The sequence below is a fragment of the Cervus canadensis genome, chromosome 10, assembly GCF_019320065.1.
Source record: "Cervus canadensis isolate Bull #8, Minnesota chromosome 10, ASM1932006v1, whole genome shotgun sequence".
NCBI classification, from domain to species: Eukaryota; Metazoa; Chordata; class Mammalia; order Artiodactyla; family Cervidae; genus Cervus; species Cervus canadensis.
The window spans coordinates 2164748-2191767 of NC_057395.1; the positions used below are offsets into that span (position 1 = coordinate 2164748).

At 47.4% G+C, this 27020-nt stretch overlaps 1 protein-coding gene across 3 annotated transcripts in view; it reads left to right on the plus strand.

The window, feature by feature from the left end:
* Nucleotides 1–27020, plus strand: part of CCNY (cyclin Y) — a 106545-nt gene that overhangs the window by 25667 nt on the left and 53858 nt on the right. Inside the window, exon 1 of one of the 3 annotated variants that reach the window (XM_043478422.1) lies at nt 7038–7168. The exons of the other annotated variants lie outside the window; for them this stretch is intronic. The gene's annotated coding sequence lies outside the window, so the exon portion shown is untranslated. Of the gene's footprint in view, nt 1–7037; nt 7169–27020 lie in introns of those variants that run through there. 3 annotated transcript variants of the gene reach the window in all.

Genomic DNA, 27020 nt, shown 5'->3' on the forward strand with positions numbered 1-27020 from the left:
GCTTTTCTTTCTTTTTTAATCAGCACAGGGAAATAGGCAAAATTATGAGAAGGGTGATTTAGGTGCATGTGCTAAGGAAACTCTTAAAAGTAAGAAATGTTAGAGCTGGAACTGGTCACAGGTGAGGCTGCACAGTTCTGCCTGGGGGGCCTTAGAACCAAGGTGAGAGCTGCCCCATTGGGAAGCAGCTCTGCAGCCAGAAATTGGGAGGCCTGCCATAAAGTCACTCAGCTGCTCCTAGCTGCATGACCTCGGGCGAGTCCTACGAGTTTCCCGGGCTTCAGGTGCTTAACCTTCACCCTTAGGACTCATCTGTAGACCAGGCCCTAGTATCTTTAATTTGCAGAAACTGCACTGCCACAAAAAATGGAAAAATCATAGTCTTTTCCTAATTTGCAAAAAGGAAAAAAAGAAAGCTTTTAAAATTGCATTGATAAGCTTTTCTTTGTTCTTGTCTTATACTTTTTTTTTTTTTGGTTTGGGCCCAGACCACGGATCGAACCTGAGCCCTCTGCAATGGGAGCACAGAGTCTCAGCCACTGGACCACCAGGATGCCCCCGTCTTACAATCTTTTGCTTCTTTTCACCTGCATCGAGCATTCATAGATAATATATGTGCTTGTTCTGTTCACAGATGTGGTCATCATCATATCCTCTGTTAGGCTGTCAGAGGCATGTCTGTACGGGTGAGACCATTCCCAATTTGCCATGGAGCCTTCTGCACCCCTGCCCAGAGACCGGGACTTCCCTGGGGCACTCACTGCCCTGCACAGGCCCTTCTCAGTGGGATTAAAGATGGTGTTTGGAGTAAAGAGTCATGAAATCCTAGATTTTAGATCCTCAGAGGGGCCTCACAGAACATCTTACTATCTTCTTAACTAAGGCTCAGAGTTGTCCCAGCTCATAAGGCTGCTGAAAGGCTGCTCAGTGGGCTGGGCAAGCAGCTGTCCGGACTCCAGGCCAGTGTACTTTCCACTACTGAATTCTCAGAACTTAGCGTTCTGTTGAGAAACCCTTTGGTGTTTGCCACTTTCTGGTGTATAGGAAAGAGCAGCAGTAGCCTGCCTGTTATCCTGTGAAACTTCCTGCTGGTCTGACATCATGGACGCCACCCAGCTTGCTTTGTGGAAGTGGTTCGGTGCCAGACATACAAATAGCATTCTGGACTAATTCATCATCAGGTACAAATGGCCTTGCACTGTGTCATGGACAAGATTAGTTAAGACTATCTTAACGAAGGTGCTGGTGACTGTGGGAACTGATGTCCCCCTGCGGGTGTCAGCCGATAGAGGAACAGAGCAGGACAGATGAATCTTGACAGAGGTCCTGCCCATGACCTTGGACTCATTAGCACCATATCTCATCCCACCAGAGGCATCAGCTAAACTGTTAGGGTATGAACATTGTTTGGTTTCAGGGGTAAATTTGTTGTTAATCACATTCGCAAAGCCAAGGATAAAAGGCTCAGCAGAGTTCAGGGAGGTTGTGCTCTTTGGCAAGTCCTAAACAGAACCATTTCCATAATCCCTGAAAACTTGGATTCTTGCTGTCAGAAAACACAGAACAAATTCCAGTCAGTTCTTTATGGGAAATAATTATGAAAATGTAAATTAAAAGAATAAATTCTTGGCTTTGTTGACTTGAAAAAAAAGCACAGTGTTAGAGCTGTGAGTTTCAGTTTGATTTGGGGATGGCGGTGGTCTTATTAAGGACTTCAGCCTGGGAGACAGCCTCTCAGATAGCGCTGAGGAACTGCTCCACAGAGAGAACCATGTGTGTGATTCTGGTGAAGGGTAGTATGTGTAATTAGGGCTTTCCTAGTGACTCAGTGGTAAAGAATCCTCCTGCCAATGCAGGAGATATGGGTTTGATCCCTGGGTCAAGAAGATCCCCTGGAGGAGGAAATGTCAACCCACTCCAGTATTCTTGCCTGGAGAATCCCAGGGACAGAGGAACCTGGAGGGCTAAAGTCCATGGGTCCCGAAGAATCAGGCAGGACTCAGAGACTAAACAATAGGCAGCAACATGTAATCAAGCACACCTCTTGGTAGAAGGTTGCTGCTCGTCACGAGGAACAAATGTCTCAGTTAATGATATTAGTGCTTTTTTAAGTATGGGAAGATGCCAGGAACTGGGTTCATGACATTTTCTCCTAAAAATACCTGTGTGAAGCTTGAAGTGCCTCATTCCTGATCTTTGCCCTGAATTCCTTTTGTGATATACTGTAGGTAAAACTGGAATGTGGGCAGCATTCTTTGTTTTATAGCTTTATATACCCTCCTGAGAAAACAGCTCTATCAGGCCATCCTCTATTAAATTTATCTTGCCTGTTATTTTCATAGTATTTTTCTCACTGGACTAAACCACCTTAGGTGAACTAAATGTATATAAAAATTTGCAGTTGAAATATGTTTCTGAGATTAAACCTACTAATGTGTAATGGAGTATTTTTCTACTTCCCATTTGTGTGTATTTCATCAGTTGGACCCTAGAGAAATCAGTATCTTTATTAAATTAGAGGTGACCAGATATCTTAATAAAGTGCATTTGAATTCTGCCCTGTGTTGCTCTAAACTTGGCAGACCACTTTTGAGAATATTGAAAAGGGTGACTGTACATTATTCTGGATCAGAATTCCCTGGGTGGCTGTTTGAAAATACAGATTTCTAAATCAGAATTTGCAGGAATGGAACTGCAGAGTATGTGTTTTTAGGAAATTGCCCAGGTGATTTGTCCTAAAGCCTGAGCTCCTCCAAGACTCACAGCATCCCCAGGATTTCACTGGTAAGGGCATATGCTCAAAGAGGGGAGGGGAATCCTGTCTGTCACCCTGGCCATATTCTCTGGGCGTTGACATGTATTTGCTGTGTGCTTGGAGGTGGACTGGTTATGAAGCCTGAATTGAATGTTGTTTTGACTTAGCGAGTTACAACGTTGCCCATAAACAGGGATCTTCTGCTCCGTTTCCATTGCTGATCATCCGGAGACTTGGCCAGGTCGTGTCACTGCTTTTCTTCCTCTGCTCAGCTGTTTCTGGTCTCATCTTGGAAGAAGCTCTTAGACTCTGTTCCTTGTTGAGTGCCTCTTAGGTAGCTTATTTCACTTTTTGTGCTGTGAAGTTTTTTTAAAAAGGCTGGATTTCTTCTCCTTCCTCCCTGCCTAGCCTGCTCAGCAGGGACTGTATATGGATGGTGTTGGTAACAGCAACAAGGGGAAGCAGGAGGAACGTGGTGCCTCGTTAGTGACGTGGACTGGTGAGACCTTGCTTTCTGTTGCCACCCTCGCTCCTGCCCTCATCTCGTAAGGCTGGACTCAGTGGCCTCCTCGGCCTCCTCCTCTGTGGTCAAGACCCATCTTCGCCATCCTGCCAGGCTGATGTGTGAACACTGCTTTGACTGAATCCGTCCCTCCTCAGTGACCTTCGCTGACCCTCGCTGGCCTGGGAGACTCTCCACAATCTCCCTTCTGCCTGCTTTTTCAGCATCTCATCCTGCCTTTTCAAATCAAGTCTGTACCAGTTGGGATTGGCTTTTTCATCCTCCCACGGTTTTAAATGTGGGGCTCGTGCTGAGCAGGCTCAGGACAGGGCCGAGGTGGTGGAAGTGTTCTCCTGGCATAGGCTGTGGGCCCAGAACGGGACACGGGGCTACAGCTCCGGTTCAGAAGTCAAGTGGAAAAGGGTGGTCAGAGTTGATTCGGGAACCAGGAGAGGCAGCCTCAAAGTCCAGGGAAGAAAGAGTTTCCAGGTGAAGAGGATGATTGAGAGTATTGCGTGTTCAGGCAAGTGGGCGAAGACTGAGGGAGTCCCGCTGCATTTGATGAGTGAATGACGACAGGCTGTTGTGCTCTGAAAGCACCTCAGTGGGAACAGAGGTTAAATTGCCCAGTGAGGAGCCAGACCACACACACTTTTATGAGATTTAAAAATGAAAAGGCATGGGGAATAAGTGTAAATCTATGGCTGATTCATATCAATGTATGACAAAACCCACTGAAATGTTGTGAAGTAATTAGCCTCCAACTAATAAAAAAATTAAAAAAAAAAAAAAAATGAAAAGGCAGGTTTTATTTTCTTTTTTCCCAAATGGCAGATTCTTAGGTATATTGAAGGCTCAGAGGATGGAGCTGGTATACAGAAGATTCAGAATAAAGAGCTGTCATGGAGGATGGGGGAAGGGACCGGGTTCCCCTGGGGCAGTCAGGAAGGAGGAGAGGGCGGGAGGCAGGCGGAGGCACTCTGTCCAGCTCTATCCCTTTTGCTGTTGGGAGGAGAGGAGTCTCGCTGTTAGCCTCTCACCTGGCGCAGCTTGAGGTGAGCCTGCACAGATTAGTCTGGCAAAGTCTGTCTGTGTCATCCTCTTCTCTTCACAAAGCTTAGGTGACTCCCTGTCGCTGGCACGAGCCCGGGTGACTTCTGTGGTGGCCAGGCCATTGCCCATCTGCCTGCCCAGCCCCTCTGTCCTGAGTGTCATTTCCCCATCACACCCGGCTGTTTGCCGACGTGCCTTCACTCACACAGGCTCAGGCCTTGGCCGGAATCAGCCTTTCCTGCTCCCCTTCCTCCACTGTGCTATGGGTCAGTTAACTGTAGATCTCACTCCGTAGAGAATGGAAACACATTCCTTAAAACTATGGTTATTTTTAGTCATGCTTTATTTCCTCTGCTAGGTTTGTGACTGAAAGAATTTTTAAATCCAGGAATAATTTTAAATGTTATTAAAATGTAGTGAGAACATGCCTGTCAGTATCAGAGGACAGGCCCTAGCTGGGCTGACTTCAGTTTGAATCCAGGCTCTGCTTCTCCCTGGGTGTGGTTTGGGGTGGTTACATCCTGTCACCTTATTAACCTACAAAGTGGGGATCACGCAACTGACCTTTTAGCAATGTGGGGCCCAGGCCTGGCACACACTAAGTACTCAGCAGTCTACACCCCAACAACATCTGGCTGCACCTCGGGGGGTGGGGATGACGAGGTAGAGGAGAGTGGGTGAGGGTGCCCCCTGCTCCTCATTAGGGTGATGGGGGCAAGGATGCGTGATTCTGCCCTTCTGAACATCCTTTCCCATGTCTGTGCGCATCGGGTGACGCATGTTATAAAGAGCTGGTGGACGTTCTTTATGATTGTGCTCACTTGTTTCCTAGAGTGTCCTATGCTAATAGCAGTTTCATTTTTTTCCGCTGGTGATTGCATAGAAGGAAGTGCGTATTTATTCTAGGAAAGCAGTGTACACTACAGTCAATAGCATCAATTTGTACTTTTTTAAAAAGATTTGATTGGCAACTATTTGGCAGTATCACACAATTCGATATTTACACTTATGGCAGGAGGTGCAACCTGTAAAGTTAGTTTCCCCATTGAAGTTGCTCTGTTTTGCCTTTGCCCACAGAACTCTCGGCATGTTGAAATGATTTGGTTTTTGGCCCCCTCCTTTTCAGAACAAATGCTGAGGCTTAGATGTATAGTAGGGCAGCTGTATGAAGTGTATGTACCATATCGCTTATGAAACCAGAGAAGGAATATTACCACGGGGTTCGTTTTTTCCTATAAATTTTTAATGTATTTGACATGGTTGTGGGTAGCCGATCCTTCCATTTTCTCAGTAGGAATACAAATGTTTCCTAACAGAGAAATGAAAAGAAGCTTGCTCTATGAGAACTCGATAAACCAGTATAAATATTTTAAGAGTATTCTGTTCCTCTCCATAGCCAGTCACACCAGGTTTTATCTCTCATCCCTCTTCATGATAAATGAGTGCACATTAATTTTTAGTGCTGAAAATCTGTCTCGTGACATGGAGGCTGGTGACAAATGACACTTCCAACCAAGAGATTGTGTTGAGATGTTTTGCAGGTGCAGATGGGTTGGTGGTTCATAAATGAGCCAGTGGGAAGCATCTCATTGAATGCTGATGCATCCTTGACCTTTGTGAAGTGTCTTGGTTTTTCAGATGGGCATTCTGAAACAGTTTATGTTCATAGCATACTAGAGGTCTAACTGGAGATCTGACACGTGGATCTCTGGAAAATAGGTAAATATGCCAAAGAGAACACTGACAGAAAGGGTGGGGGAAATGAAGTCTGCCCACGAAAGAGATTTGGATTGTTAAAACCAGAATGCAAAGGAGACAAAAGCGTATTATCAGTACTTGGTATGAAGTGGTGCTGAGCAAGTACTCTGATGTTTGTCATTCGACAGAAAATAAGTGTTACGAGTGAGGGTTCAGATTGTAAGAAAAGACATTGAAAAGCTCCAGGGAAAGAGCGTGGGTAGACCCGTGCCCCTTCCTTCCTCCTTCCATCCATCTCTACCTTCCCTCTGAGTGTTTGCAACAACTTTATTTGGAATAGTTAGAAACCAGAAACCACACAGATGTCCTTAAACGGGTCAGTGAGTACCCCATGGAACTCTACACAACAATCAGAAGAAACATACCACCTAAACATGTAACTCCCTGGGGGCATCTCCAGAGTACTGGGCTGAGTGGATGAAGCCAGGCCCCAGGGATGACCTCGTGTTCAGTACCAAGCGTGGGGCCGGTCTCCTTTCGCTTTCTGGGTTCCTGGCCACCTCTCCACGCTTGTCTCTCCTTCACTTTCATCCCAAGTGTGTGTCTCTCCTCTCGCGTCTGCTGTACTCGTTGGCTTCCCGTAGGAGACAGCCTGGGACAGGCAGCGGCGGGCAGACAGCGCTGTGCTTCTGGTGCCCCTCTCTGAGCACCGGGCACAACACGGGCTTGGAGAGGTGGATGCAAAAGCCGCTCTCCAGAGTTTCTGAGATACAGTAAAGACAGCATCGTGCCCGTGTGGTCTGTCCGTGCTACAGCAGAAGGCAGGATTTCCCCATTTTGAGGACCCCATTTCAAGGTCCGTAGGACTAGCACATGGTAGATATTAAGTGCATACATCAACTACTATTGTCTCATATTATAATTCTTTATAGCTCTATCTTCTTTGATCCAGGCTCTCATCGCTCCATCTCCAGCATTGGGCACAGTGCCCCAGAGAGAGCAGGGCACTGATAAAGCTGGGATTAACGCATGAACTCCTGCGGGTTGGTATTGGAGGAGGTCGTGTTCAGCAGCTGCCTGCTGTGCCGGATCTGAAGGGAAGGAGGCTGCTTTCCCGGACGAGTAGTTCATCTTTTGGTGCTTTCTTGATAACTTGGATGGTGAGTGACGTTTTCCCCAAGGGTACCAGATAATTGCAGATTTTGATATTTGACATTTGGCTGAGACCTCCATCTTGGGAGTCTCTGTGGTGATGTTTGAGCTCATGAAGATGTTTCAGGCCGGCGATACACGTGTGATTTCCAGCCATCACCTCTTTTGAGGAATTGGCCCCAGTGTCCATTTGGATGTGCGCGGGGAACACAGGTGCCCGGGCAGGGAGGGGGCAGCGGGGCCACGGGAGGCTGAGTTCCACCTGGATCCATTTCTACATTAAGACCTGCTTTCTCAGCACTTTGATCAGTTTTTGTTTGGTTTGTTTTGTTTTTTGGTTTTGTTTTCAATTTGATGACGAAAAGTTTGTGAGTATGGGAGCCATTACCTTAAAGAGGTTTCGTTATTCTTTATCCTAACCCTGAAACTTGGATAATTAACCTGGAGGTGACTTGTTACATTTAGATTTTTCAAAATCGACATCTGCTTGACTTCTGAGCTCTTCCTTATTACCAGTGTTGTTGTCAGTGGGAGAAGTGGCTTTTCTTTTTCAGTGATTCTCTGTGGTGTGATCAACATATTCCCTTCCTCCAAGGGGCTCAGAAGTTGAGAGGGAACCCCAGCTGTTGGCCTTGGGGGCTGTGATAAGATGTGTGATATTCAGTGTTTGGCAGTATGAGAGATTGTGCCTGGTGTTAGCCTGTTTACATGGATGACTCCCTGAAAGTCCTCCGTTACTGCTCGGGTATGAGGAGAGCTGAGGTTTTGTCTGTTTGTGTTCAGTGATCTAAGCCTTTAGAGCAGAGCCTCGGGAGCGGCGGAGGGCAGAGAGCAGGGCAGGTGCTGGGGGGGGCGTGGCTCATCACCTCGGGGAGCCGCTGTGTGTGTAGCACCACAGCTTGCAGCTTGCCATCCGCCCCTTCTGCTCCTCGGCGTCATCAAAGGGCAGGCAGGATGGCCAGCCGTGTTTTCTGAGTGTGACACTGAGACTCACACCTGCCAGTCTCAAGTCATAGGTAGTCGGGGGTGGAGTGGGTCCTGATCCTCAGGCCTTCTGCTCCTGTGGACACCTGTAGGTTTGTGCCCACAGGGTTGGCATACCAAGTGGCGACCTTGGAAAAGACTTGGGCCGAAGTTGGAAGGAGCACCCGGAGACGTGTGGAAGTGGGGTGGCCCCTGCTTGAGCTTGGTTCGGAGGTCAGGGGCTCATGAAGCCACACACACACAGGGCGTGTTGTCACATCCGAAACTTTATGGGGAGCACCGGGCAGGCGCTCAGGCAGGCTGAGGGGTGTTTTAAGAGAGCAGGGGAAGGACATGGCATGGCTTTGTGTTTCGAGGGTGAGCTTGACTGAGGCTTCCTTGGTTGGAAAGTCCTGCGTGTGTTAAAAGGGGTCCCCAGCTTTCTTCCCAGCTCACCCTCAGAAAGCCTTAGAGTCTTTTGTGGTGTATAGTATTGCCTTCAACTCAGCCTTTTGAGGGGGTATTTCCTTCCTCCAGCAACAGCCCCCGTCATTGTGTCCTTTGCTGGGCTCTGATCGTGAAGAGCAGGAAGATCCAGGCACCAGTCTCAGGTCATCAGGGGCTTGGATTTGAACGTGCTGGTCCCGTGTGGGTTTGTATTTTGGAATGAAAGCCTGGTGTCAGTCTGACATCCAGTCATTGAGACGAGTATGTGTAGGATCCCGAAATGGACTAGTATAGTGTATCCCTATAGATTCATCCCCAGATTCAGTAATTTCAAGGTATTTCCTGGGTACAGCTGCCCGTTATGTCTAGAGTACTTAACTCTGCTTTTATTACTTTACAACAGCTCCATGGGGCAGGTATTATTTATTTCCATCTTGATGATGAGAAAACTGACAGGCCCAGAGATACGAAGTAACTTACCCAGGGTCACACAGCAGCAGCTGGCCTTGGCAGCCTGAGTGCTGACTCTCTTGACTGCACTGCTTGGGAATGCTTCTTATCTTTTCTGACAGTTTAATAAAACCATCCAAAAGTTTGTCTGCAAAATCCGAAAGTCTAGAATTGTGCCTGTAATTGTGAATGTCGGTGATGGCATACTCCTTCAACAAAAATCTTTTGTTGGTGTGTGTTCTGCACAATTGCCATGGTAACTTGAGTTTTAACAATATATGTGTAAGCCTCAAATGAGTACTTTTTGATTACTTAGCCTTTAGTAGACATCGTAGACTGCATGAAAGTTAGAGACTGCTAATTATACAGTTAGCTGCTAACATGTGGTGAGGGACTCAGCTATGTGCATTCATTTCAAGAGAAGATTTTTAAGAGTTTGGAATTGTTCCAGCTTGCTTCAGACCTTCTTCCCCTACTTAACCCCTGTGGTACTGTGTATTTCTGCATTTAAACAGTAGATTTGAAATGAACAATAGTAGTGATATTGAATAATTCTGTCATTCTGTGTGACCATATGGAGTTTTTTTTTTCTGTTTAAAAATTAAAACAGATCTGGAGGTGTAATATTTTTTCTTTGGTAAGTTCAAATTTTAGGTCATACATAAACTGTTTTACTAAATTTGCTTAATATCAGTAAAGTTGAAATGTATTATTTTAAAATGGGTGGTTCTGATACTGAAGAACAAATCATGAAAATAGTTGATTTTTACGTAATTATTACTGAAAGTAGTGTTTTCATATGAAGAGAGTGTTTTTAAAAATGGTCCTTCCTGGCTGTTGAATACATGAGGTATATCCTGGCAGGCAGAATTCTTTTTCTGTGATTCCTTTTTAAGTGGACAGAATGAGAATCTCGTATGCATGCTGCTGGAGCCTTTGGCAGGACAGGAGGAAAGACACAAGACTCTACTGCACGAGGAGTCTGTGCCAGAAATCACCGCGGGCACGCACTGCACCTTTATCTCACTCTGTCCCTCTGCAAACTTCTCCCGGGCCTACAGCCCATGAGACCAGGCAGTGAGGGCTCCAGCAGGGCGGGCTGGGTGGAGCCGCAAAGGATGGCATCGAGGCTGCTCCTGCCCAGGTGGTGAGCTGGTGGAGACCTCTGCTCTGACCTGGAGCTTCACTCAGGGCAGTGTCCCTACCTGATTGTGTGCCCGAGGGTGTGTGGTCAGGATGGGAGATATTCGTGGTCACAGCTGGAGGGGTCTGACCTTGGCATCTTGTATGTTGAGGCAGGTTATGCAGCTCAGCATCCTCCAGGGCACCAGGCAGCCTCTCCACTCCCACGGCAAAGAACTCTCTGCCCAGAACGTTCGTCCACAGTGCTGAGAAACTCTGACTTAGGACAAATAACGTAAAATTCCCTAGCCTGTTTCGTTTCCTTGAAATGGGAAAAAAATTAGTGCTTTTCTCATAGCGATTTTGTGGCAACCTGTGGAAAACGATACATTGAAGAGGCCAGTTTTGGGTGGCATAACAATGATGGTTAATTTGGTCAGGAGACGCATAGGATGGAAACCTGTTGCCGTGACGGCTCAGGTGTAGTAGAAACGCTCCACTCTGCATGCTAGGTACTCTGCACGGGTGATGGTGCTTAGGATCCTGCCTTAGATATTTATTTCTTTATTTTGGGCTGCACTGTGCAGCTTGCGGGATCAGGGGTTGAACCCAGGCCACTGCGCCAAGTTGTAACCACTGGATCGCCAGGAAATTCCCAAGATCGTGCCTTTAAATTAGGAAATTGAGCTGGAAATCGCTTAGAAACCTTTGAACAGGAAGCAGTGTTGCTGGCCAAATGCTGGCTTGTCAGTCCTTTTCCAAACTGGTCTGACGATAAGCCATCTGGGCTGCTTGTTACATGACAAGATCCTCCCCTTGAAGACTCAGAGGTTAGAAGAAGGGGCCAGGGTTGGCTGTGTGGCAGGAATCCTCAGTGTCAGCAGTAGTCCTCAGTGAGCCTTAAGATCAAAGAAGTTTGGGAAACAGTCCTTTTAGGTGGGAAAAAAGGACAAACTCACTTGTCAGTGAGTTTGGAAAACCATGGTTTAGAGTAATGTGTGTGTGTTAGTCGCTCAGTCGTGTCCAATTCTTTGCAACCCCATGGACTGTAGCCTGCTGGGCTCCTCTGTCCATGGAATTCTCCAGGCAAGAGTACTGGAGTGGGTTGCCATTTCTTCTCCATGGGATCTTGCTGACCCAGGGATCGAACCCAGGTCTCCTGCATTGCAGGAGGATGCCTTTACCGTCTGAGCTACTAGGGAAGCCCATCGTTAAGAGTAAAGCAGACATCTTTCGTATAGCCCTCTGCTGAGCCTTTAATAGGGTAATTTGCGTTGCTGTCTGCTCAGTGTCCCATCTGGTACAGATGTGGGACAGGGTGGTGGGACGGGAAGCAGCTTTAATCAGCCGGCTGACCACATGTGCAAAGTTGGACACTGGGTGGTGCCTCCGAGAAGCTATGAGGAGATCAGAAAAAAGAAAAAACTCTAGACATGAGAGGAGGGGAGGATGCACATGTTCTTAAAAGTGACTGTATTCATACAGTTCACTTGTTTTTAAAAATTTACTGTGGGAAGTGTTCTAAGTGCAAAAAACTAAGACAAAATTTTGGACAGTGTAATAAATTTAGTAGTTAATATACAGCACATTGAATGCAACTTCCTGCCAGCATCCACAAGATAATTTTTAAGCCACAGATCGTTGATGGATTCTGGACACAGCTAGGGATTTCATACTGAAGCCTGACTTTCCTGATAATAACCCCTGAGGCATGGTCCTTCCCTTTGGTCTCGGTCCTCCTGAGACCGTGCTCCCCAGAGTCATCGTGAGGCACAGACACTCTCCAGGCTGGGACCCCGGGGCAGCCGTCGCCTTGTGCTTTTCCACACTCACGTCCAGTTGGTGTTTCAGGATTCGGCCTGGCAGGAGACTGAGGGCTGTTTCCTCTGCAGAGCAGTTCCGGAGAAGCAGACTCTGTGGCCCCTGATTGTGTAGCTTTTTGTGGCATCACATTTAAATGCTGTGCTCCATGATAAGCAACATCTATAGTCTCTGTTGACGAAGGCTGCCGCAAAGTAGACTCAGCTAGCAGGCAGCTCAGAAGGCCTGCATCAGATGCACGGCACGCATGTGTTCAAAGTGGTGGTGCCAGCCCAATGGTTGTGGCCTTGTAATTTGGCAAGTGGTTTGTCTCCCCAGTGACAGCTCTCTGGCTGGTGAACGAGTGAAGGGTATTTCGAGAGCAGGCCCTGGAGACCTACTGTAGCACCATGAACGTGTGGAGCTTGGCCGTTTGTGCTTCTGGGGGAGCGTTAAGGTTGGACAGCCTCGCTCTCCTTGCCGAGCCTGGCTGATGAAGCTTTGGTAAGAGTGAGTGTTCTCGTTCACATGTAAATAGTATCTTCCCACTGCAGGCCTCTTGATTAACTTTCTGTTGCTGCCTTAAATTACTGCACATTTAGTAGTTTAAAATGCTACAGACGTGTTTATTATCTCTGGTTCAGAAGTGCGCGTGTATCACCAGGCTGACATCATGCAGCCCTGTGTGCGCCTCTGGGAGCTCCCTTTCTCCCTGCCTTCTCCAGCTGCATCCCTTGGCTTGTGGTCTCCTCTGTCTTCAAGAGTTAGCAGCCTCACATCTCTTGACTTGCTTCTCTCTTTGCATATCTTCTGTTCTCCATGTTTATAGGTTCCTGGGGTTAGGGTATGGACATCTCTGGAGCCATTATTCTGCCTACCACAGGCTCTTTCTATATTTCCATAGTACCCTGATCTGTACTAAGTCACATAGAACTTCTCTGTTTATATATATTTCATTCCTACTAAATTTCCCAGGCTTCTCTAGGAAGCCACCACGTTGTCTGTATCACCTTTGAATTCCCAGCATTTCCGCAACACCTGGCACACAATATAGGGTGCTCAGTAAGTGTTTGCCAAGCTAAACAGAACTGTTTCAACCCCCACCCCCCACCACGCAACCCTGGCCCAGATTTTAAGAACAAACATAAGAGATAGAGAATTGTGACTTTTACAGCAAAGCAGTAAGAACTCAAAACCCCTTTTGTCTCTTGACTTCTGGAAAGCCATTGAGTGTAAGGCTCAGACAACCTACATGTGCAGTAGAATGCATTATTGTAGCCATCTCTCAGGAACGCATCATCTGATGCTGGTCATGAGTGTGAAACCAGCTGTGCAAAATGAATTACCGCTTGTCTATTTGAAGACTGCTCTTTGCTAAACCGAGTATCGCTTCATAATAAATCATGGAAAATGGAAAACCTCAAACCACACATTCATTATTGCCTTGCTCTTAAGGATAATATTGTAAAACTGTGAGGACTTCAGATTATTTTTGTATTAAATATACCATGTAAGTTAGCACAGAAGCATAATTTGATCTTTCTATTACAGGTGAATATAGATAAATTCTCATCCACTAATTTTGACTTTGTCTGAATGCCCTTTGTGCCACCTTTTTAGTGATTAATTTGTAGGAGGCACACCTCAGATAGAGTAACACCCCCCAAAACTTGCCCAGAATACCTAGTGAGACTGCCTCAGGAGCAGGAATGCTGAGAAAGCTCACCTTCTTTTGCAAGATTGGCACACATTCAGTTGATTTTAAAATAGAGTTACACATCTGTTGCATTTGTCTTGGTATTTGAGTTCTTAAATCAGAGCTGGCTCTCCCAGAACAGTAGTTTCTCTGCAGTTTGTATTGAACGCCATTGCTTTGAGGGTGACCTGCACATTTGGTTCTGGTGTGGACGGTTGTCACCCCTAGAGGCTCCTTCACCTCTCTCCTGCTCCAGGTCTCTGGAGCTTCCTGGCCCTCATGTGCCATCTCATTTCTGTTTCCAGCACATGCTTCTTCCTCCCCCCTGTGTCACTTGCCCAGCATACCTGCCAAATACATCTCAGCCCCTCAGGGCCCGTGTAATTGGCACTATGGCAAAGGAAAGTGGTTTTCAAACTGTTGTTTATTTTCTGAAGTGTTGAGAACTCCTGTGTGTGTGTGTGTGTGTGTGTGTGTGTGTGTGTGTGTGTGTGTGTATTCTAATGCTCTTTTACACAGATACTGAAGATACAGAAAATAGGTACAGGTAGAACTGCTCAGGTGATACTGAAGGGGGCCAGGGCCTTCCCTGCTCAGTGTGGGGACTGAGGCCACATGTCTGAGGATCCCGCTGGTCACACAAGTACCCCCTTGAGAAATTGCTAGTGGAGTGGAGAGAGCACAGACTCCATCACTTACTAGATGTGTGCTTCAGGCAAGTCACCCTGGTTTTCAGTTTTGTCATCTTTAAAAAGGAAATGATAGCTATACCTACCCCCTTCACCGCCCGCCTCCCCCTGCCCCGGTGTTGGTAAGGACAAGAGGAGATCATGCTTATCAGGAGCCTGGGGTCTGGCTGCTGTCAATAAATGGTAGTCTTGGCTGGAGATAGGGCTTTATTGGGACAGCAGGCCAGGCATGTGTTCTCCTATTTATAGGGGCTCTCAGAAAACACGTGCAACCGGAGGCTCACTCACCATCGCCTCTTGGATACTCTCTCTCGCCTGATTCCAGCCACGTGGATAACTTTCCTTTCTATTTGGATTCCCTTCCAGCAACATGTATTTGATGTGGGCAGTTTTGCAGAGGAAGCCTGGTAGCCTTTGTGAGACACTAAGAAGTCATCCTTGTCATGCAATGAATAGTCATTTTATTCAGAATCTCCCTGGTACAGTGCTGGGGTTTCATTCTGGGAGGACAAGCTGAACAGTTACCTTCTTCTCACCCCGTCCTCCTGCTTTGGGAATGCATGTTGAGGGCACTTCAGTGGGCCTCGGAGGGAGGAGGGCACTTGGCATCACAGCCTGCAGCCTTGTAGTTGCCGACTTGATTGGATTACTTGAAGTAACCTTGTGTGCTTGGTTAAGAATAAGCCTTATTGAGAAGTGTATTTTCTGTTCTAAGAACTGAAAGAGATTTTCCTAACTGACATCTCCCAGTCATCCAGCTGAAAGAACTATCGGGAGATATCTCCAGAGTCATCAGCTGTGGGTTAGATGACTGGGAGCAGGAATATGAATGGTGCAGTAGGTACTCAAACAGTGTTCTCAGTGGTGAGAATTCCAATCACAGAACAAGGGAGCCCTCCCTGCCCTGGGAATCTTTGCAGCACGGAGGCATCAAATGCTTGATGCTGCGAGTTGGGCTGTGGAACTGTTGCTGTGGCAACCTCTGCATGAATTTCCAGACTATTGTGTTTTCTTTTAGTAGGCATGCTGTGGCAGTGATCTGTTGATTTTAATTGGCACTTTCTTTCTTTTGGGAGAAGGAGAAGATGGTGGAGAAGAAAAGAGACTTTTGCATGTGTACTTTCTAGAAAACGGACTGCGGTGAACTGTGCTCTGAAGGGCGTGTGGGACTGGCAGGGAAGATGCGGGGCTGGCAGGCGCCTGCGGGCGGTACTTGTGTTTGATTGAGGTTGTTTCGTCTGGGGGGGTTCTATCGTGAGAAGCAGGTGCCTCTTCGCATCCCTGGCCCCCAGCCGCCCTGTGATTGCTCCATCGCAGCTGTGGAGAGAGGAGTGGAAGCAGGGCCGAGGGCAGGCCTGTGCAGAAGAGCGTGTACTCCCGGGGGGACTGCGGCGCGTTCCTTTGTGACCCCCTCATTGCCTAGGAGGTGATAACAAAGCCCTGGCGCTACCAGAGGACCACAGAGTACTTGTCCTTCCAGCTCCACTCTTCTGGATTGAACGATTGCCTGCGAGTCCTCTCCTCAGACAGCTGTAGCAGAAATTTGTTTTGCCAGAAGCAGGCCCAATTCTAAATTTTTTGCAGGGTAGGGGGAGGGAGTGACACCTGCTTTTCTCACTCTGAAGTGTTTTTTCACTCAAAATAAGTGACAATTCGGGACCTGACATGAGAAATTGATGAACACAGGCCAACAAACTATATTGTTTCATCCTGAATGGCTCAGCTTGTGTTCTTGCCATCCGCCACCCTGCTTAATAACTTGTTCTTATTTTCCAGGAGAAAAACAAAAAGTAATTACTCTTTCCCCTGAACCCAGGCACAGAGATGAAAGCAGAAATCAAAGTGACCCTGCCTCATAGCTCATTATCAGGCAGAGAAGCAAACTGTGTTGAGAGGACTGTGTCTCCCTCACGGACTCGCCTGGCTGTGTGTTGTGACCAGGAGTCACCAAGCTTCCGGCCCAAGCCCAGGTCGGGAGCCGTGATGCTGTGTAGCCAGGTGCCTTCACGGGGGCGAGCCCTGCGCCTTCCATGGTGAACCCCCCACCCCCCCACAGCTGTGGGGTCCCCGGGTCACTGCAGTGATGGCTCCGGCACCCTTGCTGCCTTCTCTGGAGCTCCTGTGCTGGGAGAGCCCGCCGGCTGACACGGGCCTGGGCGCTGGCTGAGGGGGCCCGGCCGCAGCTGCTGTCCGGGCATCTGAAGTGGGGCAGCTGTATGCGGGCTGGCCAAGCCACACGCTCCGAGAGTCACTGAAGTCACCGCCGGCAGCCGGAAGGTAACGGCTGCTGTGAACAGAGGACCAGCTGGTCTCCTGCCCTCCAGAGGCTGGGCCAGAGTGAGGGGAGAAGAGAAACAGCTGGGAACAGAAAATGTACCGTAATTCTAAAGTGCAAAGAGAAATTGCTTTAATTTAAACTGACATACAGATGATTCCTGGGCTTCCCTGGTAGCTCAGCTGGTAAAGAAGCTGCTCGCAATGCAGGATACCCCAGTTCAATCCCTGGGGGGTCAGGAAGATCCCCTGGAGGAGGGCATGGCAGCCCACTCCAGTATTCTTGCCTGGAGAATCCGCATGGAGCCTGGGGTCGCAAAGAGTCCGACATGACTGAGCGACTACGCGCAGCACAGCACAGATGATTCATAGGGAAGAAAGACAGTAGAGGGAACACTTTGAAGAAGTCATGTTAAAATAAAATTGGAATTAATACTAAAATGTTACAGATAAGAGATTCTCCGCCCCCATGTGATAAAGTTGTCTGTGATTCTTACATATGTCTTGGATGGTACAGAAACACAAAGGAACCAAAAAAATCAGCCTTGACCTGTTCCCCTAGAAAGAGCAAACCGTAGATGGAGGAGAGGCACTGACTTTTCAGAACAGTGTCAAAACCCTGCATAAGCAGAGGCTTTCACTAAAGCTAGAGACAAGACAGAACAGTGAAAATGGTCTTACGCCTTGAGCACAACCAAGGAAGAGACAGGCTCCCTGCATGGAAGATGATACCAAAACAAGCAGTTTGGTTCTCTCCTACATTCCCCCTGCTCTGCTTGCATACCATCTGGGCAGAGCTGGACTGAGAATGAGAGTAGACATGGGGAGATGTAATGTTCAGGACAGAGGCGCGCCCCCCCCACCCCCCACCCCGCTTTCTTGGGGAGCTGTGGAGCCAGTGGTGGCTGAACTTGACCTCTCAAGTTCCCTTCTGCCATGGAGCCTCTGTCACAGAGTCAAGTTGCAGATATTGATCTTTCAGTCCAAGGGTTTCTACCTTTTTTTACCTGTCCCTTCTGTGTTAGTTTTTTATTGCGGTGTGGCAAATCACCACAAATTCAGCATACCTCGAGTGCTCTGTTGTGTTATTTCTATTACTTGGGAATTCTTGAAGGAAAGTTAATAAAAGGTAGGTTGAGGTTAATTGTGAGGCACCTTTAATGTGATTTGATGCTAAATAAGTTGTACTTTGTCCTGTAAGTCTTTAAAAAATTAAGCAAAGCAATGGCATGGAGAAGTGTTTTGGAGATGTTGGAACACTGGCAGAGTCATCCATGATGGACCCGGGGTTTCACTGGAAACCTGGTGAAATAATGAATGCAGGTGTGCCTCAGGCATGCACCTGGGTGGTATCCATGGAGACATAAAGGGAGCTGGGGTGCATTGGTCCTTTCCCTTTCTTTGCTGTGTGTATCAGGTGTTAAATTAGAGGTTGAGAGACTGATTGAATAGCTAATTTGGAGACTGTCCAAACCTAGGTCCCCATAGACACACCACTCACTGTACTTTCATCCTTAGTCATGCATGTATATGTGTGTGGATTTTATATATATATGAATTATACATGTATATATGGTGTTTTCAGTTTTGATGCTTTCCCATCACTGTGGCCATCTTCAGTCTTCTGAAGGTAGGGCATAGGTTGACTGATTATCAATTGCTAGATAAATTTTCTAATTAAAAGAAATAAGAAATATGGCTGTCATTATTTGGTCCTGCAAATGATTTCTTCCTTATTCAGTTTTTCTCTGTAGGAAAAGTTTGGTGCCCCCTGTTCCTAATCTTCTCTTTTTTCTTGGTTGAGGTCCTAGGCCTGTGTTTGCCTGATTCTTCCTGCGCTGTCTCTCTTGCCCAGCTAAAATAGTGGGAGTGTTGTCATGTATATAAATTCCAGAAATTTTCCTTTGAACCACTTTGCTCCCCAGAGAAATCTGCATCCTGCTTCATCTTTTGTTTGTGTGTGGGAGTGTATCGAGCCATGCCCGAGTGATTCATGTCCTGCTCTGGGAGAGAAGGTTTTGGTGTCTTTTGCCTTGTGTACAGTGGAGTGGGCTGGTGGGATCCAGGCCCAATGGTCCTTCCCAGTGGGGAGGAGGAAGCCAGCTTGGGAATCTGGGTCCACCTGGATATTCTGGGTCTTTCTCACTGGTGGCCTCTTACCTCTCGAGAAGGTGTGAAGCTGTTGTGATGATATTTTTATGCCTCTGACTTGGCATAGGTAGCTTTTTGGTGAGTTTACACCTACTCCTCCAGCGTATCTTCAGTTTGAGGTTAAAAAAAGATGAAAATGTGTGGAGTGCGATTGGAATGAGGTAAAAACCCACACCTGCGGATGGAGGCTCTAGGGAGTGGAGTGTGGGACCCAGGATCGCCTATCTGATCCCTGATAATGGAATCGTAAGGAAAATCACTACCTTAGCTCAAAATCTCATTTGAAAATAAAAATGAAGTCTCACCTAAAAAACAGAAACTGAATGCTAAGTAAACTCTAAAATGAAACAACTAGCTGCCATGCTGCAAAAGCAGGTGCTTGCTTTTGGCAATTTTGCTTGTCAAGCCTAGGCTGAGTGTGAGTGGAGAATAATTCTTGACTATTTCAATATTAATTTGTTGGAAGCTGGATGAAAATGAGTCTGAATTCTCATTTCAAAATCTTATTTGGCCGACCACAGTGAAAAATGTGTCATTATGTTACTAATTCAGAGTCATACCCTGTAGCATTTTAAGCCAAATCTGAGCCTGTCTTCGTCAAATGTAAATGTGCCTGTTTCCATTTATTTCTTTTTTTTTTAAGTGAAAAAATATATTTTTACTAGTTCTTTTCTTCAAAAGATACATCAGAGTAATAAAATGCCTTAATAATATTTAAGCTTCAGCCATCAAATTCATCTTTTAAAATTTTTCTGCAGTAATAAATTTTCCCTTTTAAATACACAAATTAGTATTTCATTATATACTTTATAAATTCATAATATAAGTTGTATCTCAAATTATTTTCTTACATCTTGCAAAAAAAATACAGTTAATGCTGTTCTTAATCTAATATGATGGGGATTTTTTCATTAACCTTGATTTTGGACCCTTTTGCATTAGTTTTTTTTTTTTTTTTCATTTGTATTAGTTGGAGGCTAATTACAATACTGTAGTGGTTTTTGCCATACACTGACATGAATCACCATTTATTTCTTAATCGCGCAACCAGCCGAGTTGACAGGCCTGTCATCTAAGTCAGGCTCTGCTGCCCTCCTGCTGAGGCCTGCTCGGCTCGGGGGCTGGGCCTTGGGTACAGGACCTAGGGAACCTGGCTGAGGACACGGAGCGGCCACACCGGTGTCCAGCAGGCCCGCTCCCAGAAGCCAGTGCCTGTGCCCTTCTCGGTTTATCTTTGGAAGGCCAAGTGTAAGGACAGGGCATTTCTTCTTTAGGTTGGCAGTCCTGGCGTCATGGACATGTCTTTACTTTGACCTCTCTGGAAGTTAGTGGGCAGACAACATGGTGCTTCATGGGGTTGTCTCTCTAACTCAGTAAATCCCACCACTTGTCTCCTGTTCCTCAGGTTTACAGGGCAGGTGCCTTGTAGTCCTGTCCAGGAGCCCTCTCCTCTTATTCTGGACCCTGACCCCGACGGCCCAGAACTTGCTAGTGTGGCTTCAGTGTGCTGTCTGCAGTCTGCGGCCAAGGACTTCTGACTCCCTTGGTATTTCAGGGAGTCAGGCTGTTCACGTCAGAGACTCAGCTTCATGCCCCCTTGGCTTTGTTTTCCTCCAGAACCACCCTGCTAGTCTTAGGCAGATGCTGCCGTGTTCTCCTGGCTGGACCCCGTTCCCCTGGGTCTGGTCAGCCCGCCCTGTGTCCCTGAGCGCAGTTGCCCGTCGTCCTGCGGGAGCTGTGTCTTCCTGTCTGCTCTGTCTCTTCTGTGCTCCGTCCTTGTCCACGGGGTAACCCTCCCTCCAGACGTCTCCCTTCACAGCAGCAGCCCCAGCGCAGTGCTCGCTGCAGCCAGACGTGGTTCTCAGTTTGGGGCACATTTAACCCCTTCCTCATTACAGTCTTACAAGGTGCATTATCCCCGCTCTGCACGTGGGGCAACAGAGGCGCAAAGAAGGTGGGTCACTGCCCCAGGTTGTCAAGACTGCTAAGTCGGGGAAGTGGGATTTGAACTTAGACATCTGTCTCTGTGACCAGATCTCGTACCACTGCTTTATTCTGCTTGGTCTTGGTTCCTCCACTCTGAAATCTTCTTTCCATCTGGCCCAGTGGTCCCAGGTGGGTCAGCCCGTTCATACATGCTCAGCCACTCTGTAACACAGGCAGGTGTGGTGTTTTGAAAACAGCCTCGGGCTTTGGGTTAGATCTGGGGTCCTGGCTTCAGCACTCACCTAATTGTGTGACTTCGGACAAGCTTCCTAACCTCCCTGGTCTGTTTCCTCCTCTCACTCACGAGCATTTGGGAAGATTAAATGTGAGTAAGTAGCAAGGTTCCTGGCGCAATACTACATACTCAGAAAAATGGCAGTTGTTATGTCCTTTATGAAAAAGTGGTAAACTGCTATTAACTTGAGAACGACACTAGTTCTTGTTTGCAGTTAGTTCAGGTTTATCATGGATGGGGCCAAGAAAAGACTTGGCAGTTTACATTCAGTTTGGGACAAAAAGGCTCTTTTGTTTTTGTTTTTTTCCAGTTAAGAGCTGAAGGGATAGGAGGGAACTTTTGACATCTAGTTAAGTCTGAAGATACTGATTTATCTTTTGCATTTTTTTTTTCGTATTTTTTTTTCCCATTTACTTTCTCTCTTAAAAAATATCGACTCATTTAATAAATGTCTATAGCTAGGGTAAAGGCCCTTAAAACAGTTTTCTCTAAAAACACAATAAAATAGTCTTTGCTTTCATCTAATTGCAGCCTTTGAAACTGACTCCAAATGTTGTTAGATGGCACTAAGTCATCCACAGTTAGTGCTCTAATTAATGGGGAGGAAAACCCCCTTGATTTGTGAACCTCTATTTTGAGCCAACAAACCCCCACCCCCCGCAGTCTCCTAAAATAAGACGGGCCCTCCTCGGGTGCTGCTTGGTCAGCATGATGCTTGCCTTTAATTCAGATCAGTTTTCTGTAGATAGTCTTCTTTCACTTATTTAGTCATTTTCTACTGAAAGAGGCTTTTCGGGGAGGGGACGTGCATACTGAGGGGTTGACTGCAGCAGCGGGTTATTTTGGTAGAAACTGTTGTTTTGGGAAGAAGCTTTCTCCCCCATGTGCTGGATGGCGGCAAATGCGTCAGTTTGGTCTCAACACTTGAGAGCTCTTGGAGATCCTGCAAGGAAACCTTCTATCCAAGAAGAACTTTGGCCTGCTTGAATTCCTGGGGCAGAAATTCCTGCCATGGCCAGATCAGGCAAACGATTAAAAACAGCAGATCTCTTTGACAGACATCCTCCTTTGAAAATTCTCACATTTGCTGTTTCGAAACTCCAGTGAGGCAGCACATATCCAAAGGTTGCTTTTCTGGTCACCTAACAGAATTCATGCAGTGGAACGTGCTGGTTAGAGAACTCTAACCCAGCAGATGGTCCCCAAGTCCCCCTTCAGCGTGGAGATGAGGAAACTGGGGCAGTAACGTGCCCAGAACAAGGGGGCAGAGCAGAGAGCAAGGACGGGCCCTGCAGTCAGACTGCCTGGGCTTCTCCATGTCCCAAGCCGCCCAGCGTGGGTAGGAGCCCTCCTTCAGACCAGCTGTGAGGGTGGGATGAGTTACTGCATGCAGAGCCCACTGTATGCTCTCGGATGTTAGTTTTTCTGATTGTGATAAGTAACCCCTTGCCTTTCTGCAGTGCTTTGTGGCTTACAGAGTGTCTCCTCACACATTCTCTCATCTGAGGGTCACAGCATCTTCTCAAAGAGGGTGTGTCTGCTGTCAGTGACGTTGGACCTTGTGTTCAAGGGGCCTGAGCAGAGGCTGGCTCTGCAGCTGTCCAGAGTTGAGAACGAAGGTGTGTGTTCCACCATGTGTCTGAGGAGACATGTATAGTTTATAGAATTCATGCTTTGAAACTCATGCCTTGTGTGATTGTAGAAATTCCCTTTGCTGAGAACATATCTGCTGTCAGGCACAGCCTAGAGAAATGTCTAATCTGCATTGTCCTCCAGCTGCACGAGCTTGGAAAGTGCAAGTAAAAACGTCAGGTACAGGATTGGTTCTAAAGCAAGTAGAACCGTGATTTCTTCTCAACCCCGTAAACTGGCCGGGGTTTTCTCTGGTTCTGCAGAAGCCCTGATGCTGTGTGCTGCGGTCCAGATGTGACGTGGGCGCCCCGCGCTCACTCCACGTGTGTACAGTCACACGCGCAGCCAGAAGTGCAGCCTGGGCCCCCAGAGGCTACACGGCAATCCTCTTCTCCGGAGATGGCAGGCTGCCCCAAAAGGCGGTGGTGTGGTCGTTCAGTCGCTCAGTCGTGCCCGACTCTGTGTGACCCCATGGGCTGTATGTGGCCTGCTAGGCTCCTCTCACCATGGGATTTCCCAGGCAAGAATACTAGAGTGGGTTACCATTTCCTTCTCCAAGGATTTTCCTAACCCAGGTATCGAACCCTTGTCTCCTGTGTTGGCAGGCAGATTCTTTACCGCTGAGCCACCAGGAAAGCACTGCCAGAAGAGGGGCTCCCTCCAAGTAGCATGGGCTTTGGGATTACAGTTCCCATTTAGTTGACTTACTCTTTACTGTTTTCTCCTATTAGGGCCAGGAACCTTGGAAAGGCCTAAAGATGATTGCATTTGTATCAGATTAAAAGTTCTGTAAATCGTCACAACTTGTTGGGAAGGTGACTGGGCAATATCTGTTTAAATTTACTTGACCCCTACAACCAAAAAATTTCCATTTCAAGGCCTTTATTACTAGTATGCATTTGCAAAGGTCTAGGGTATTCATCCGGGCTTCCCTGGTGGCTCAGATGATAAAGAATTCGCCTGCAGTGCAGGAGACCTGGGTTCAGTCCCTGGGTCAGGTAGATCCCCTGGAGAAGGGAGTGGCAACCCACTCCAATATTCTTGCCTCGGAGATCCCATGGACAGAGGAGCTTGGCTGGCTAAAATCCATGGGGTCTCAGAGTCAGACATGACTGAGCGACTACCACCTTTCAGGCGTTCATCACAGCATTATTCATAGTAACTATGTATTGGAGGCCCTCTGGAGAAGGAAATAGCAACCCATTCCAGTACTCTTGCCTGGAAAATCCCATGAATGAAGGAGCCTGGTAGGCTGTAGTCCATGGGGTTGCAAAGAGTTGGACACAACTGAGCGACTTCACTTTCTTTTTTTCATTTGGTTAAAACCCTGTTTCCTCCTCCCCGCTCCACTACCCCAGCACACACCCGGGTGCACACACCCACACCCATCCTTACACACTTGGACACACAGTGAGCAGCACTTAAGCCTTTGCTCTGAAATCTTCTCTACAAACATGCTGTGTTGCCTGCTTTCCCAGTTGGAAGCAAGTTATTAGGAAGGTATGATAGTGAGGAAGGAGACAGCAGAACTATAGAGAAATAAACCAAGACCTCAAAAAACACCCCAGGTCAAACTCCACGTTGGTGCAAAGACCCCAGCATCCTCAGTAGCCTCTTCACGGCAGTAATGCGTTGTGCCTGCGGATTTAGCCCGATGACTTTGGTCAGGCATCGAGAACAGGCAAGATGCGGTCTCAGATACTCTGATTAGGAAGGCAAGAGGGTGCGCAGTACATTTTAAAAACACTCTTAGAATTTCTTTAACAGCATGGTATAATAATACAGTGTCAGTTATCTGGAAATTCTGTGATGCTGAACCAGTGGTTTCACTGACTTTTAAAGACAATATCCATTTCCCTGGAGCTCTTTGTCTCAAAAATACAATGCTAAGTTGAGGCCAGAAATCTTTCTGGCAACCCTTCCACCCTGGTAGAGTATTAGAGTATTCTGAATTATCATTTCTACGTGGACAAGCACTCTGACAGAAAAGATGTCGATATTTTGTTCTGAGGAAGAAGTCAGATTTCTACCCGTCTGTGTGTCACAATAGGCTTTGTGGTTCCTTCATTATTGTTAGATCGAATCTGTAATGAGGAGAAGCCATTGTGCCCCTGAGGCTTCCTGTCGCCACTGAGGCAGAAACCATTTCTAAGATCCATTGTGCACTCTTAAAAAAGTATATCGGTGTCTTGAGCAGAGCAGAAAGAAGGTCCCTTTAATATCCTGGGCTTTATGTTAGTAATTAAATGCAATGACCCCTGTCACAGATTTATTAATTATCACGGAGAAATCCACTGCTCAAGCTGCACACCAGGGCATGCGACATGAATTTTGTCAGGGACGTAGTTGGTACCTGGGTGGACTAAGGCATTAAAGCCTTGGAGTGAAGAACTCAGGAGCCTTTTGGGTCTTTCGTGATGGGGGGCTGGGGCAGCGCGCTGCCGAAGGGAGGCTGGTCCAGGACCCCACCCCTCCCTCCAGCTACCCCGCAGGCTCCCCGACCAACTCTGAGATCCGCCTGGCCCTAGCCCATCCCAGACCCGTGGAATCAGGAGCTGTTGGGGTGGATCCAGGCATCAGTATTTTGTAAGCTTCCCAGGTGAGTCTCAGCTGCAGCAGGTGAGCACGACTGCTTGGGATGGATCAGTTGGAGGAGAGGAGCTCTCCTTCAAGGGAAGAGGAGGTGGTTACCTGTCTCTCCCAGTCCTGCCCTCATGTCCACTCAGGGAACCAGCTCCACCTTTTCTGTGACACCTACACGCACAGGAAGATGCTATAAATTTAAAAGGGAAGAAAAGAAAATGGAAAACTGTGATTGAAGCCTAAGATGAAACAGAAGTGAGGCTGAACACAACCCCAGAGAGCCTGAGGACCTGCCATGAGCCGGGGGCTCATTTGGCAGCAGCCAGAGTCACAGGGAACTCTCCTGGGGTTCACAGGAATCCGGGGCTTCCCAGGCTCCATGCCTTCAGCCTGCCTGGGGTGCTGGGAGGCAGGGCACTGTGCCAGGGCTCGGCTGTTTGCACGCACACGCGTGCCTGCGTCAGTGCGGCCTGAACTTGCCTCTCCACCCTGTGGCTCATTGAATAGAACACCAGACAGCACAGCTGGAATTTGCTAAATACCAGGATTTGTGAAACAGTGCACTGTGGAGAAGGTGTGTAAGTCAGGGGTGGGCAAGGGTCGTACTCCGTGCATCTGTTTGTGTCAGGTCTAGAGAAGACGCCTCCAGCTCACTGTGAGTGGCGGGGATCAGGGCCTGCCTGTGGGTCGGGGTGAGGAGGGCTGTGTGGGCTGGGAAGGGGCACAGAGCAGATCTGAAGGCATGAGAATACTCTGTGTCTTGACTGTGATGGTGGTCATACAGTGTGTGAATTTATCAAAACACCGTGAGATGTACACTCAAAATGTGTGTACATTTAATTCCCTGTAGATCACCTCCGTAAAGTTTATTTTTAAAAAGTGGACAAGAAAAAAGGTGGGCGAGGAGCAGCAGTGTGAGCGGAGGGCCCTGGCATTGCTGTTCTCAGGGTTTGTACGTCATGGGTGTTTTTCCAGGGAGGGACGTGGTCATTTTCTCTGTAGTTAAAATACATGCTTCCTAAGGGCATACTGTAGTTTTCCATCCAGGCCAGCAAGGGTGGAATCAAAAAAGCCGGTTTTAAGAAATGTACAAAGTAAATGGTATTACCCTTGGTAGTTCCCCCCCTTTCTTTGATGCATGTGATTGTATGTGCTTACATCTGGCCTGAGAATTCATTCTATGGTGGAGATGGATCTCCGAATAAACCCACTGTGCTAGCTCTGTGTGTGGTCAGGGCCTGCCGTGGCATGGAAAGACTAATTAAAGGACGGTATTTTCTTCTCTTAAAAAAAAGTCCAAAACATTTTTCTTTCCAAGCTCCTGCTGGTAGGCTGTAGTTTGGCAGAAGTGTAGTGAGCTTGGGGGAAAGAGATGGCGGGTCTGCAGCAGAGAGACGCCTGCTCCGCCTCTCCCCTGTGGTGGTTCAGTCGCTCAGTCGTGTCCGACTCTCTGCGACCCCATGGACTGCAACACAGCTGGCTTCCCTGTCCTTAACTATCTCCCGGAGTTTGCTCAAACTCATGTCCATTGAATCAGTGATGTCATCCAACCGTCTCTTCCTCTGTCGCCCCTTTCTCCTTCTGCCTTTAGTCTTTCCTAGCTTCAGGATCTTTTCCCACAAGTTGACTCTTCACATCAGATGCCCAGAGTATTGGAGCTTCAGTTTCAGCATCTGTTCTTCCAATATTCAGGGTTGATTTCCTTTAGCATTGACTGGTTTGATCTCCTTGCTGTCCAGGGAGCTCTCAAGAGTCTGCCTCAGAACCACAGTTTGGAAACATCAATTCTTTGGGGCTCATCCTTCTTTATGTGGCCTTGGGCCAGTTATACA